This window comes from Wyeomyia smithii, chromosome 2 (genome assembly GCF_029784165.1).
Source record: "Wyeomyia smithii strain HCP4-BCI-WySm-NY-G18 chromosome 2, ASM2978416v1, whole genome shotgun sequence".
Taxonomy (NCBI): domain Eukaryota; kingdom Metazoa; phylum Arthropoda; class Insecta; order Diptera; family Culicidae; genus Wyeomyia; species Wyeomyia smithii.
The window spans coordinates 187,982,029-187,998,174 of record NC_073695.1 but is presented as its reverse complement, the minus strand read 5'-3'; the positions used below and the strand labels follow the sequence as shown (position 1 = coordinate 187,998,174).

The 16,146-nt window shown below is 38.6% G+C and overlaps 1 protein-coding gene across 1 annotated transcript in view; it reads right to left on the bottom strand.

Annotated features, from left to right (window-relative positions):
* Nucleotides 1-16,146, bottom strand: part of LOC129724757 (protein embryonic gonad-like) — a 287,918-nt gene that overhangs the window by 205,256 nt on the left and 66,516 nt on the right. The window lies entirely within an intron of this gene.

Sequence of the window (16,146 nt, the reverse complement as noted above, 5' to 3'; positions counted from 1 at the left end):
TACAAATAGTACTATGATGCCCGTTTTATAACATTAATCTAATCTAAACACGATAAATGTTGGAACTTTAAAAAATAAAATAGTATTTTCCATTTGAAAGGACAAAATTATAATCAACAACTTTGCCGAAGACACTATATAGATCAAACAAATCGTTTTGGCTCTAAAAATACTTTTATCCTTTATAAGCATTCGGTTCAGTCAATTTTATTAATCTACTAGCGGAATGTACCCGGCCTTGCTCGTGTGAAAAGTTCTGCTTTTTCTACAATTTTATATATTTCCATTAATTTTTTTCAACCCATCATTTCAAATAATATTTCTAATTTAGTTATAAACTTGCTTACATACCACCTTTTTCGTTGATTAACGATCGATGCGGAGGCATTTCAGCAGGGACGAGTGAGTTCAAAAATTCCATGGGAAATTGGATTGCCTCATCAATATCTTCGACGGTATCGATTAACTTACAATAAACTCAAATTAGACTGAAATTACATAATCAATAGCCCAAGCTCACCTCTGATAGTTAAAATTATTGCTTGCTATGTCTTCTCGTTTTACTTTTTTGTGTAAACAATATCAATATCTTCCTTATAGATGAACATCAGTCTTCATGAATTAATTAACAATTCGGAAATACGGGGACTATCTCCACATTTTCCTCAAGTTTTGAATAACTTCCGATGCAAAAAAACAACCCTTACAATACCAAACGCTCGGACACCAATTTTCGGTTTTGGGGAGTCAGCTCTGACCTATGAACCTAATGTCAGGGAGTATTTGCATATTTTCCTTGAATTTGAAAATAGCGTTGGGCGCCAGTTGTTATTTTCTGAACATAGTTCTCATTGTAGGAATATTGACATTAGTTAACCATTTTACTCAGTTTTACACAGCTTGACAGAAAGCAGGAATCGAGGAACTGATTTCAAAACAACGTTTCAATATTACGTTCAAGCCTTCGTCTGTATTCTGGTAACCTTTCCAGAAAATGTAATCTGCCCTGAACGATTTAAAAATTTTGCGCCGGACATGAATATTTGGATTCTGGACGTCATTTTGATATCGAAAATATACATATTACAGAGCATATATTCGTTTTTCATAGAATTCCGAAACCGGAAGTCGCCATATTGAATTTAAAATATATCGTTGAACTTTTATTTTTGGTTTCTAAAGGTCATCCTGGTTCCGGAAATACCAATGTTTGGAGGTTTGCAAACGTTTTCTACAGTTGTATACAGCTTCACAGAAACCAAAAGTCGCTATCTTTGTTTTAGAAAAACATCGGACATCATACATCGGAGTTTTGAAGCACTTCTCTAGAAACATTTGCACGAAAGCCGATTTTCGGCTGCAAACAGACGTCATTACGTTTAAAAAAGGCCAATATTTGGAAATAGATGATCGATTTTTGTATGACGACGTCATTCCGATTCCGAAAATACCCATATTGCCAAGTATATAATTCAATTATTAGTTTTTGCAGATTTCCAGAAACCGGAAGTCGGCAACCCAAGTTTCAAAGTATCGTTAGACACCGATAACCGGTTCTTAAGAGTCATTTTTGCTCCAAAAATACCAACATTGGGGGGTTTGTGAGCGTTTTCCACAGTTATAAATGGCTTCCCAGAAACCGGAAGTCACCATCATGGATTGAAAATGGCATCGAACATCATGTTTTAGTCTTTGGACATCAACTTCTGGCCTCCAAATAAGGCCAAGAACCCGAAAATCACTAAATTTCAATTAAAGGTTTTCATTATGTATGAAAATTTATTACTTTTGACCCCCTCCTTCTTTAAGGGTGACCCCTCCCACTATCCAATATTTCTATGACCACTTCCTTTGTACAAAGAACACGTGTGCCAAGTTTGGTTGAAATCGGATCAGGCCTTCGAGATTTATGCTGGAACATACATACATACATAACTTCTCTTTTATATAAATAGATATAGAATATAGATATAGATAGATTAGCCAAAGTTCTTTACACTAATAGGAAATTTAACTTCAGAAGTATTTCCTAGGCCGAGGCAAAATTGTCGGTCACGAATTTTTACACATGATAAAACTGTGCGTTCAGTGGGTGTCGCGTTTCTTAACAATTGTTAGAAAATCCAACGTCTCAAACTTTCTACTTAAGATTTTTTTTTTGTAAAATTCTATTTATTAGTGTATATTGAAAACACTTTTTACAAGTTAGATTGATATCTTAAATAGAAAGCAAGTGCATTAACAAGTATTATACTATTATTATTTTCTTTGATGTTGGTAATAAAATTTGTGAAGGTCTTCAAAACTTCAATTCGTTGAGTTGGTTGTACATTTATTAGTACAGGACGTAACAATCCTTCGAACGAAGGCATACGTCATCCACCAAGGATCCTTACATTTTTTTTGCTGCACGAAGGCCCATGCCTGCGTCGTACGCGGGCAGTCTGAAAATTTGTGCTGGAGAGTCTCTGTCGCTGTATTGCAAAATAGACAATTTTCCCCGCCTGCTCGTTGGATTAAATGTAAGAGTTAATTACGCGTCATAGAAAGGAGTTTTTGATACGATTGGTTTTTTCCTGTAGGATCTCATTACTGCGACCAGAAACATTGATCTTTCGTGGTATCGTCTGGGTGTTTATTGTACTCCGTTGTGAGAGATTAATTTTGTAACCCTCTCCACCCCCCGCCCACCCAGCTGGTCTCGAGGTACGATACTGGCCTAACAAGCCAGTCGTCGTAGGTGACTGTTAGTGTCAGTAGGATCATAGCGCTAGCCCCGCAATTGTGCTGTACACTTAACGGTTGGCTGCGAAGTCTGTGTATAGTAAACAGAATTTTGGTCAAGAGGTATTTGTCGAGGTTTCGTAGAATTCAACGTGAAAGAATGGTTAATGGGGGGCCTGAGAACAATCACATACTGAATGCTTCGTTGACATCGAATGGTCCGATTACACAAAGATTAGAACTCACGGCCACTCGCTTGTCGAAGCGCACTCCTGAACCATGCGGCTGCGAAGCTCCCTGCGATTCGTTAACCGGTGAAGTATTGGCCGTTATTGTTTAGGATTCACTAGGAATTATATTTAAAACAATATTATGGTTTATAATTGGATTGGTTGGACGTCAAAACTAAGATTAAGCGACCGCATATGGCGAAGAAAAACGTGCTCTTTCACCAAGACAACACTTCTCTTCATTCTGCTCGCGATTCTCAACGCAGTCTTCGAAGAGCTCTCCCAAACCTTCTTTCGCTATGCTTCGCCGCTAGTAAGAAGGTTTGAGGGAAGTTATCAAATTTGTGTTGTGGATAGGCGATCGGCAACGGAGCAAATCTTCACACCATGGCAGATCCTCCAAAAGTTTCGCGAATGGAAAGTCCCCATACGACGAATAGGTCCATTTCAAGGCCGCTTACGATACTATCGACCACGTAGAGCAATGGAATATTAAAGACGAAAATCGTTTCCCTGCGAAACTAACAAAACTGATCAAGGATGGTGCACAGTGCAATGTAATGAAGGTGTTATCCTTAAAAAATCCACCCAGTTCATCTTATGCACTGACTCCACATCGTCCTCTTGGAAGGACGTTCCAAGCTGTTGCTTAACAATACACTAAGCTGAAACTATAAGCAGAAAAGGTTGGGTCGAAGGTAAATACGTCGAAGACCAATTATCTACTAACAGGAGGAACCGAACGTGAAAGATCTCGCATAGGCAGTAGCGTAGTGATTGACGGAGATGAATTCGAGGTGGTTGACGAATTTTTGTACCCCGGATCATTGGTAGCGTCAGACAACTACAGTAGAGGAACCGTAGACGTATTGTAGCTGGAAGTCGTGCATAGCCGGTAGTTCTCTACGGGTACGAAACATGGACTATACTCGAAAAGGATTTGCAAGTATTGGCCGTTTTGGAACGACGTGTGCTTATGACCATCTTCGGCGCCCAGTATCCCGAAAGACACTAAAGCTGAAAGGGTACGATGAGCGTGGCATATTGTAAGAATGCTGAACAACAATATCGCAAAAATGGTGTTCATTTCGCTACAATACGTAGAGGCGCGCAACAAGCTAGGTGGTTGCACTAAGTGGAGCAAGATTTTAGAAGTTTGGGTTCCATTCGAGCGAAAAGGTGAAGTAGGAAACAAGATTTTATTGGCGTGTGACTACGGTTTTGTTTTCTATACTAGTATGCAAACAAGCAAGCCAAGCCTTGGTGCTTCATTCCGATTCGGAACTTGACCTTCTGTTTACTATACACAGACTTCGCAGCCAACTGTTGAATGTACAGGACAATTGCGGGGCTAGCGCTACGATCCTACTGATACTAACAGTCTCTCCCAAGCCGAGACTCGAACCTACGACAACTGGCTTGTTAGGCCAGCATCGTACCTCGAGACCAGCTGGGGAGGCAGTATACTAGTATGCACATTCTGTAAAATTGGAAATGAAACTGACAAATGTTGCGTCAGATTTCAAACGATAATAACAGCATAACCACATGATGGATAACAATAACCAAAATGTTGTTGGATAGATAAAATGTTGAACAATTTTGCAATACGCTAGTTATCATTATTTTTTCATTGCAAAGCGGTAAAAAACGATAAAAAGTGTCAAGGACAAATTAACGCGAAAAATGAACCAATCACATGCGAGCATTCCTAGCACAGACGAGATGGAAAGACACTTGCCATTCCCTGTGATTTTCTTTGTGTCAATATCCAAAAAAAAATAACAGAGTCTCCCTGTCCCAATAGGTCAATTTATGTTTGCTTCCATGAACCTAGACTAATTCGATGTCTCGAATGTAAACGTTTTTCGAAAAGTTTGAAACAAGCCCTTTTCTTTTGTTAACAAGTTACGAAGAATTTCCGTTAAAATATTCCACCACGCTGCGGATCAATACATAATGGAACTCGAACGACGTAGGAAAGCTTGCACAAAGACCTGGAAAATTTAGGGTAGTCTGAATCAATGTTAGCTAAATTGCTACAAATACCTATAATCCACAATCTCTGGTGTTCTGTAAGGTTATAGGGAGAAAGGTGGTGATAACCTTTCAAGAAAACCGAAACTTGGGACCGTTAACTGAGGAGTCAAGTCTAATCCTGGCATCTCTTTGCGATATATATCAGGTTGTACACCTTTAATTTAATTAAGCATTGACAGTCGATAAAATAGGTCACATCAGAAACGTCTTATCGTAGACTGAGGCATTAGTCAACAACTACAACTAGTCAACTAACAACTAGTCATCAAACTTATTTCTTCCGATTGGCCCGTTTTGTTTTGTTGATTGCAAAAGTTGCAGTTCAAGCCGAACAGTCGTTAGCCACAAAAAAAGCGACCACTTATCAGATCAACTCAATTTATGAGAAAACTCGAGAGATTGCCAGTAAATTTCCATCCGGAAACATCTTATCCAGTTGATCTGCTTCACAAACACAAGAAACATTTGAAAATTCCATTTTATATCAATAGAATGAATAGTTTTTGTAAGGGTGGTCCACTGAAGGAAAAGGTCCACTCAAAGTGGTTCTACCCTAGGATTAAGTTCATGTTTGCTGATAAATTTCGCAAAGTACGATATGATCTGGCAACTGGATAAAACGTTTTCCGCTGGAATTTCTCTGAAAATTCAACAAATTTTCGCATAAATTCAGTTAATCTGACAAATGGTCCACTGAGCCCTCAAAAACTTTAAACAACGGCTTGAACGCAATTCTGTAATAGGGTAGAGCTGCCTTAGATGACCCACTTTCTTGAGTGGACCACCGGTCAGATTAACCTTATTTCTGCGAAAACTCGAGAGATTCTCAGGAAGCTTCCATAGGGACACATAGTAGAACTATAGAACTATCTTGGATGGACCACTTCCTTTAGTGGACCACCCTGACGAAAAACTTTTTATTCTCTTGATAAGTTTAATATACCTGTTAGGGTGGGACAAATAATAAATGTTAGCACCCATGCACTTTTTGTGTTCCTTAGGGGTCCCATAACAACTGTGTAACTTTTCAGATCGATCGGTGAAACGCCCGATTTGCGCCCGGTTTTTAAAGTTTCCATACGATTTTATATGGGAAATTGCAATTTTTCAATACTTATTCTCTAGAGATGTCAAGTTGGCTCTTTAAAAAATATCAATACATGATATTTGTAGGAAATTTTCCTGGAAAAACTATTCTGAAGACCGTAAGGCGCTACGAAGCTTGTAGAAACAGCTATTCACCTCAAACTGATTGATTGTCTAACGGACGGCTCACCATTGAAATTTTCCAGCAACACTGCTACAGCATGCTACTATTGCAAACTTGCTTAAGTATGAGAAATAATTTCGCGTGGAATTAATTTTCAAAGTGTGATTTTTGCTCATAGTATCTCCGGGGAAGCCTCCAAGATAAATTTAAGCGATATCATTTCTTATCACATGGTTGAATTTGCAACAGCAGCATGCTGCAGCAGTATTGCTAGTCAAATTCAATGGTGAACCGTTCGTCAGATATTCAATCAGTCTGGGGTGAATATCTTTTTTCAATGTGTAAGGTAGCGCCTTGCGGTCTTGAGAAGAGTTTTTCCCAGGAAAATTTCCTATAAATATTATGTATTGATATATTTTAAGGAGCCAACTGGACATCTCTATATAAAAAGTTTTGAAAAAGTGGTTTTTCCTATGTAAAATCGTATGGAAACTTTAAAAATCGGGCGCAAATCGGGCGTTTCACCGATCGATCTAAAAAGTTACACAGTTGTTATACACGAAAAGTGCATGGGAGCCAGAAAATAACACCATCGCTTTTTTTATATAACCGTGTCCCAGTCTAATACCTATAGTGGATCCCTTTTCTGTAATGGAACACTCTCTAAATTGCCTCAATTTATACGAAAATTTGGGGGACTCTCAGAAAAAAATCCATCGGGAAACGGCTCATCCAGCCAAACCTGCATCACAAACATTTATAAATTTCGATTTATGTTAAGAGAAAATGAGATGATCTGACGGGTGACTCACTATAGATTAGGGTGTCCCAAGTTCCTAGGGTGTCCAAGTAAGTAAGTAGGGTGTTCCAAAAAAATCGATGTTGAAAAAGTCAAGGAACGATTTATTAGAAAGTCAAAATGTTCTACAAAAATGCTATAAATAACATTATCTTCCAATTTAGGGCTGAGCACCTTGACTTTTTCAACATCGATTTGTTTTGGGACAGCACGATAACTTAATTTACCGTATAAATTATAGATAACAAATGTTCTTTATGATTCAGAAACAGGTAAGCAGATAAGATGTTTACCGATGGAAGTTTTCTGAAAGTTCCTCCAACTTTCGTATCAATTAAGGGGCCATCCACATACCACGTGAACAGATTTTAAACGTTTTTTCATATAAATTCTTTTTCTTTTTGTATGGACCGTGGACATTACACATACCCCCTGTTCACGTGGTATGTGGATGGCCCCTAAGACAATTTGACCGGTGGTGCACCAAAGGACGTGGTCCTCGGAGATTATTTCACCCTACTACGAAACACTAAGCTGAAGTTATCCAGTAAATTGAAGTAGAATTATTGTGAATGGACTACTTGCTTTTAGTGGACCATCTTGGCGAAAAACTTTTAATCCCCTTGACAGGCTCAATTAACCTATAGTGGGTCCTTTCCTATAGTGGACCTCCCACCAGATTAACTCAATTTATGGGAAAATTAATACGAAAATTTGAGAGATTTTTGAATCACAAATATTTATAAATTACGCTTTATGTTAAGAGAAATTGAGATAATCTGACTGGTGCACAGTGGTTCACTCTAGAGCAAATCACGGTCAAAACCTCAAACCCATTGTTAAACGATTGGTATTGTTCAATTACATATGTTTAACACCCTTGAACTTATTCTGCATCTTAGTGGACTTCATATATGTAACATTTCCGGTTTCATAGATAAATTATTTGTTATTTTTTGTTCATTTTGATGGAAAAAAAATGGACAAAACTCGTCATACGACCGCTCAAATGATTCGGAATTTTGAAGTTAGGGTAATTGTAACCAAATAATGTGCCTAGGTAGTTACTGACCAGTCCTGGACATGCCCCGGTGTTCAGTTTATTTATTTTTTTTTTTTATTAACTTAATCGAATTCCGTCATGCGACTTTTCTTTTTTTGGATTCCTCTGGAGGGTTAGTTCGCTAACACTAACCTCATCAGTTACTCAAAATGTAATGCTGTAGGGGTGCATTCAGGCAGGTTTTTATCAGATACTTCAAGCATCAAACGTGTGGAGCAAGCATGTATATTTGTGGAGCACGTGTTCTGTGGCTACTACGATTGAATGAAACGCAGAAACCTGATACGCAATGAGAATAACTTGTGGAGAAATTTGTTCTTGTTCTCTTAAGTTGGATTGAAAAAACTTGTTTTCGCTAACTCAAACCTTCACTGTTTTGAAGCTTATGAATTTACCCTTCAAATGAAACCTATTGGAAAGCGGGATCTCATGGGTAACTATAGTTTCATGGCACATTTGCCCCGAAATATGTTTATAAGACAACAATTTGACAGAATAGACAAACTTCTAATTGTTCGGAAGTTTCTGAAATCAACAGAAATGCGCCTTGGACATATGTGAACAGTTTCTCTAAAGACTTCACTCATGCACGTGTATCCTGTGAATCTACATGATGGTTTCAAGTTTGCTAATGCATACAGTGCTTATCCTCGAAAACCACGATGTATGTTCATTTCAAATGCTGTAAAAAAATCAAAACTCAACGGATTACACTCAAATTGTTGGATTTTTGTCCCGAAAGGATTAGGGAGGCCTAGAAAAATATAATTTGACATTTTGGTTCACTTTGATTGTTGAGGTTTTGGCTGCCTTAGGACCACTGTCGGGTGGTCCACGATAAGTTGATTTACCCTATAGGTTGTAAATTACAAATGGTATTCACGATTAAGATGCAGATAAACAAACAAAATGTTTCCCGATGGAAGTTTTCTTAAAGTTCCTCGAGCTTACGCATTGATTTAGTTAATCTGTCCAGTGGTCCCCTAAAGGACGTGGTTCTTGATGGTTGTTTTACCCTACTACGGAGTTTTAAGCTGAAGTTAAATATTATAAGCTGCAGTTAGCAATTCTGCAACTCAGAGTAGAATTATTGTAGATGGACCACTTCCTCCAGTGAGCCACCCTGACGAAAAACTTCTGATAGAAATTCGAATTTAGGGTGAAACTACCTCAGATGGACCGCGTTCTTTAGAGGACCACGTTCTTTAGAGGACCACGTTCTTTAGAGGACCACCCGTCAAATTAACTCAAATTAAGCGCAAACCCGAGACGCAAATCAACCATTAGTAGACTTTGTTTCTCATATTGGACCACTCGTTAGATTAACTCAACTTCTCTTAACATAAATCGGAATTTTTGAATGTTTCTCGGGATTCTGATGCAGATTGACTAAATAAGATGTTTCTCGATGAAAATTTTCTAAAAACCCCTCTAGTTTTCGCATAAATTCAGTTAATCTGGTGGGTGGTCCACTATAGGATAGAAGTCCACTATAAATTATTTTCCCCTTATCTACATAACAATCACGAGTAAAATTTACGGGGTAAAACTACGTTGGATGGACTACGTCCTTAAGTGGACAACCGGTTAGATATCAATTTATACGAAAACTCAAAGAATTTCCAGAAAACATCCATTGGAAAACATCTTAACTAGCCAATCTGCACTAGTTTTTTGTCAGGGTGGTCCATCCACGGTAGTTCTCCCCTACTAATGTTTCGCGTGATGTAGATTAGTTGAATAGGATGTTAGTTGACCGGTTGTCCAGTAAAGGACGTGGTCCTTCCAAAGAAATTTTACCCTACAGTTTTTAAGATTCTTCAGTCCCCAATTACAAGTTGTTCTTTGGATCCAGATTAATTTTAAGCCATATTTTACTTTTGGTGTGTGCATATTGGTAGCCTAAACGTCAAAGTAAATTTTTTTTTGGTGTCATTTGAAATCAAGACCGATGTTTAGTGGGAACGACAAATTTAAAATCTCGAGGACAGATTCAAAGTTTATTTACTACTGGAAGCCATTCCTATCAGAAGCAGGCAAATTTTTTTAATTAGGTCTATTAAAGAAACATTCATAGTTTTATGGCTGTGTTACATACAACCACTTATTATTCAGTAATTTTGGATTTCTTGGTAAAAATCAATCGAATTTACGAGCACAAGCGAAAAGTTGAAATCAAGCTTGTAAAATCAAATCTGCTTTGCAAAATAAAGTTGCCATCATCTTAGCTTTCTGAGCTATTCGAGCCGTACAACGATGACAGACTAAATCTTTTCTGTAATTCCTGCTCTATTCTAGAGCCAAACGAGTTCACTCCACCTCCACCCATCCCAATTGTCCATCATTTCGCTCGAATAGCGCTCATCACCGATCCGATTCATTCCGGTTGTCGACCGTCGTCAGCAGAGTAAAAACTGCATCCGTGCTTAAAGCGGACCCTCTCCGTCCCGATCCGCCCCATACAGGACAGAACTCGACGGTGCAGCAATGAGGTCGACCACCCAAAGCGAAAGTTAATTGATTTCTGATTTGTTCGTTTGTTTTCGCACTCGTTATCGTTTGCGCTGAGGCGCTCGATTTGGCTTACTTTCATTTACCCGCCATCGGTTGGATGACACTTGCGGAGATGGCAATGATTATAATTTCATTCAGTTTATCGCTGGCCGGTTGTTTTTGCCGTCTTTATTTCGGCTAGGACCAGTTGACAGACAAGTGTAGCGTTTCAAACTGGGCTCTTAAATTTGAGGATAACGACTTCCACACGATAACACTCAAACTGAAGCATTTTTGCGAGGGTGTTGAATTTGCATTAAACTGTCCCAATGGGAGGCTTTTGTGACAACACCTTCCAAGGGTAGTGGAGTAGCTTAATCAAAATTTAAGAGTGCTTTTTAAAGTGAAAAATGGAACACTCTTTCAGCTGAACAAATGCCAGCCGCCTACAGTTTATTGGCATCGACGTTCGGAGCGAAGAATTCCAAAAAGGTGCCAACGGAAAAGAGAAGAAAAATGGTCCGGATCCATAATATGGGTCCAGCTAGCTAAAGCCGAACCGAAGACTTCATTAATGAAAATTAATTTCCAACCGTCGCATAGCCGAATTGAGATCATCTTTACCGGACCCGTTCGGTTCCAAAAATTGGTTCACATTCCTCCGATCGTGCGGCTTATTTATACATAATACGACTTGTGTCATTATCGTAAAAAATCGTCGCCCTATCGTCTCTCGAATCGAGATCCGAACTGTTCCGTATGAAATCAATCGTTGAATCGAAGCTCCATCGGACCGTACCAGCGGGGGGTCGTCACACGGTCAGCAGTCGTCGTGTATTTTTTTAGGGCAGATCGAATTGATTTTGCAGCCGAGAAGCTGCCGTAACGAAGCAGAGTGGTACGGTGCTGCAGTTTCGGTAAATAAAGTGTTTAAATTACTAATATTTTCAAGATTCGGTTTGAGACCACCGAGGTTTGTCTGGTGCATCCTCTTGGAAGTAGATTGCTGGGAACATAATTTGCTTTTATTGGTTTTAATCGCTGATTTAGGAGCTTAGCGAACCTGTTCGTACCGGATTTTCGAATTGTTTTCTAATATAACAGTTTAGGGAAGGATGACTCTATTGGTAGTCGAAGTACCATTAATCATCTAATTAATAAATCGTTTAGTTGTTATTAATTGGTTATGAAAAAATGGTTATCTAAATGAGGCGGAATTCATAAGCTTCCTGGAATGCATCGCAATATATTATAAAGGTTAAAGTCTATTCGGGCACATATGCATTCCCGTGCTGCAGTCGGCAGCCATTTGCTCGGTTGCCTGTGTTGAATCAGAGCACCAATTCACGTTGAAAAACCTTTCAAATTCTGTACAAAAAATTGCTGAGCTTCATCACAACGCCATTCGTATTTCCAGAGTGGCGAAATAATTTAATTTCAGCAGCATAATAGATAATCAGTTTTTTTAATAATGGAATTATGAAATAATGTGATCCAGTTGGCAAAAAGAAATTTGGTATTTGCTATCTTAAACAAAATTCATAACTGGAGTAAAAATAGTTAGATCAGGACTTCGTTCGTGTTATATTTATTTGAATAGCGCGATGGTTTAATCAATTACCCTTTACAGTAATCACAAAAAATCTGATAACATTCCAGTAACTTAAACTTATTCCATTGAAGTAGCCCTACACTCATTCCGGTCAAAAAAAAAAAAAAAAACGAACATTACACGGCACAACATATCGTCGCTCATATGCCAGTCGCTGAGGTGAGACGAATAAAAATTGATGGTCGAAAAGGGTTCAGTGCTTACGAGCAACCAGAACATGATTGGGGTGAAGACAAGTCAAGTAGGTATGAATGGGCAAATATTTAAAAAGGTTACATATTCTTCGCCCTCCATTCCTGGGCCCTGCGGGGTAAAGCTGGAATCCTGCAACAATAAGTGTATAAGGGATTGCGGAATCCTTTTACACCTGGGACGAACATTTACATGCAACGGTTCGTATCGAATTGGATTGGACGGACCAAAAAAAAGAAGGTCAACAGCCGGTTCGTGCGGATGCTTTGTACTTTGGTGTGAGCCACTTTCAAGATGTGTATTTACGTCCTGAGAAGAAGCATTATGTCCTGTCTGCCGCTCTCAAACAAAGTCGACAAGCAAGACGAAATGATTAATTATGATGGTTATTTGGGTAATAGAAATCTGAATAAATATAATGATGCTTGAAAAATCGCTCACAATACTGCTTGGGAATATTATGTTCGGTATCGGTAACAGTTGTTTTGGTTGCAATGTATTGTATTGCAGTCATCGAGAATACAAATGATGAAACAAAACTTTGAAAAGGTACTTTATTAATCCAATGAAAATGCATTAAGGTTTGTAGCCTGCGCTCACTCCAGAAGCCAGTAACATAGCAATGTTTACATACATAGAACGGCTTTTAAGGTGGCCGCCGCTGGCCATCATCATCCTGCTTGGAGCAAACTTTTTTAGGTCAGGTTCCGGAAGAATACGCGCTATTTAGCTTCCCTCTTGTTTTGAAATGCACACCCGATGACCATCGCGCGCCTGTCGTGGCGTACCGCAAGCATTGTCCACCGTTGCACAAAAATGGATGACGTTGTCCGGCGAAAAATATTTTCCATCTCCGTGCATAGGTACCGTTCGCCGGCACGATGTCTCTCGGAGTTTTACGCCGGTTCTGCCTTCTCGGCAAAAAGTGCATTGAAGTGCGCACAACCACTTTGGTCTATGACCACAAACTTCAATTAACACAATGGCAATTATCGGTACCCGCAACCACCCGTGTCACAACGCTTTCTCCACACCCAGCGAGGACCGAACTGGCGGCGGAAGGAAACCGATTCCGTGCTCCCACAGCGTTCGGTTCAGTTCTGGGTCCCGCTGCAAGGGCCGGTTGTGCAAAACGCGGGTACAATTAGTTCCATTGAATTTTTAACCCGGGACAAATAGGCAAGTGTGCTCATCTTGCCGTATAAATATATGCACAAATTGCAACTCATTCTTTGCCGTCTACTGGTTGCCTTTTTTCCCGACCGCGGGATTTTACCGTCGTAACTGTGGACAGAGTTTTATTGCAGACGAATAGCTAAGCAATTGTGCGGTCACATACAAATACGCACACGCAGCCAAACACACATACGGGAGGATGGACGAATTTCGCACCTTCGGTTTTTTTCCCGCTGAGGATTACTCGAAGATTCAGTCTGTAAAGTGCATTTACGATTTCTATGCACCATAAATTATTATGTAATTTTCGCGTTGCACAAACCGCTTCACTGTAGCCGTATCGGGAAGCTAGTGTTTATGGCGTACTCAACGGGAAAGGGTTTACCTTTGCACCAAGTGCAGTGGTTGCCGAAATGGTCATTCGAAAGGCCACGTTTATAACGGTTATAATAGGGCTACCATCACAACTGAGAACGACAGGTTTGATGTTCCAAAGACTTACCAAAAATTTGATGATCTCATGCTTCCATGCGTCCCAATCGTGCAATTTTTAATAATAACGTTACCGCATTTTCTTAATATATTAGCAGCGGTATATTATTATAAAGCTGTAACAGCTATTAGTATATTCCATTTATTGGCCAATCACAAATGAGGGTTCTTAAAAAGATTTTACTATGTAGAAGTGACAAGGCACTCACAGTCATTCGTTTTAAAACAAAATGATGTGAGTATCCCTTTTGATTAGGTGTAATAAAATCCTGTCATTTAGGGTTGGTTTTGACAGCAATGGTGGGCGTCTTGTCTTTAGTCTATACTCTATAAGGATTTGCGATGCTACTATCATTAGTGATAATTAGCATTCATTACCTATTAGGATTTAATGGCTTTGGTAAGATTAACCATTCGCGATGGTCTACAACCACGTCAAGTAAGATTCACTTCCAAACTAACTGAACTGCCAACTAACGATCCATAAAATAGCAACAACGATCTGTTTAAAACTTCAAACCCTCCAAGAAAAAGCTTATTATTAAGAAGGAGTTACACATGTTCGCTGGTCGCAGAGTCCTCACGAGCAAAATGATGAAGATGTGTAATAATCATATGTTTAACTTCGATAAACAAGTGTTTAAAGCTTGATTAGGTAATCGCTTGTGATTCCAGAGTTTTACTCCATATTTCATCACTACATGAAGCATTTCTGGTCAAACTTAAATTTTATTTTACAGTTTATTTTTCCATCAAAACCAGAATGTTATATTATTATTGATATTTGTTGAATTTTCATTGAATACTTTCAATATTACTATTGCAAGTGAGCTTGCTATATTAATTTAGTCACGTATACGCATTCCGAACTTACTACATCAGGCCAAACCTCTACAGGTCAATTGTGAGCCTTATTGTACGAAAGAATACGTTTTTTCCGGTCTTCCTTCTTGTACTTTTCAAAATTCATAATATTTTTGTTTCACTAAACTCGCTGCAAATAATTTGTTTTTTCATGTATATAGAACTTTTATCCTGGAAAGCTGCGCTTAAACCATGCTCACGTATGTTTCGTTGTCCATAAGGATGCATCCTCATCCTGCATCCTGGTCGTGAGAAACTTATTATATAACTTTCGAGGATGTTTTGTGACCACTAAATTATGCATCCGCGTCCACTACGGTTGCTTACTGGCCAAAAGAGTAGAAATTCTTCCCACAGAAGGATCCTTATAACGTTGCGTGAAGCTGGTATATAATTTCTTGGCGTTATCAAGATCGAAAGACTCTGGTTTGCAGCTAGATCGGACTATAGTTCTACGGCGTTTGCTATGATCCTACCGATCGAAAGTGTACCACTAACGGAAATGTTTGAGAATGCTGCGCATGATTGATATAAAAAAATTCTGACTGCTTTCAAATCATTCTAGATCCAACCAATAGAAGCACTGCAATAAAATTCACAATTTAGCATCTGGACTCCATCTTTAAGGGGAAAAAGGAACATTTTTTTTAATTTTTAGCTACACTACACTAGCTACGTATTGAAAAATAGAGGAACAAAAACATTCAATCTTGTTTTTTCTCGCTTCAAGTTGTAAGTTATATCATAACTTTGAATATTTTTTGTACCATTCTGACATAAATCTTCTTCTTAGACGAATCTTCGTCCAAAATTTGTAAACAGGTCCATGAACATCATATGTTTCTGAAAATTCTGCGCCACATAGGATCTGTAAAGCTCACTGTTCTTTCCTGTCTACCTATTCAATCTTTCTATTAAATCCAATGAACTTTTTACGGAATAGACAATCAATCTCAATACCAATTTATAAACCTTGCAAAAAATCCAACATTTCAAACTATTCAAAATTGTTTTGAATAACTTATCAAAAAAATTTCATTGGAATAAAATCAAAGAATCACAACTTCACATCACGGATTTTCCAAAGCGAGGTGTGAAAACTGCTAGTTTATTTGAGTTACAAAACTGAAAAAAATAGATCATTTTTCAAAAAATATATGCACACCATTTGAGTTGTAAGCGACGAACCGCCGTAAGAGATTGTCAATAAGTCTGCCATATTATTATTATTTCTTATCGAAACAAAAATTA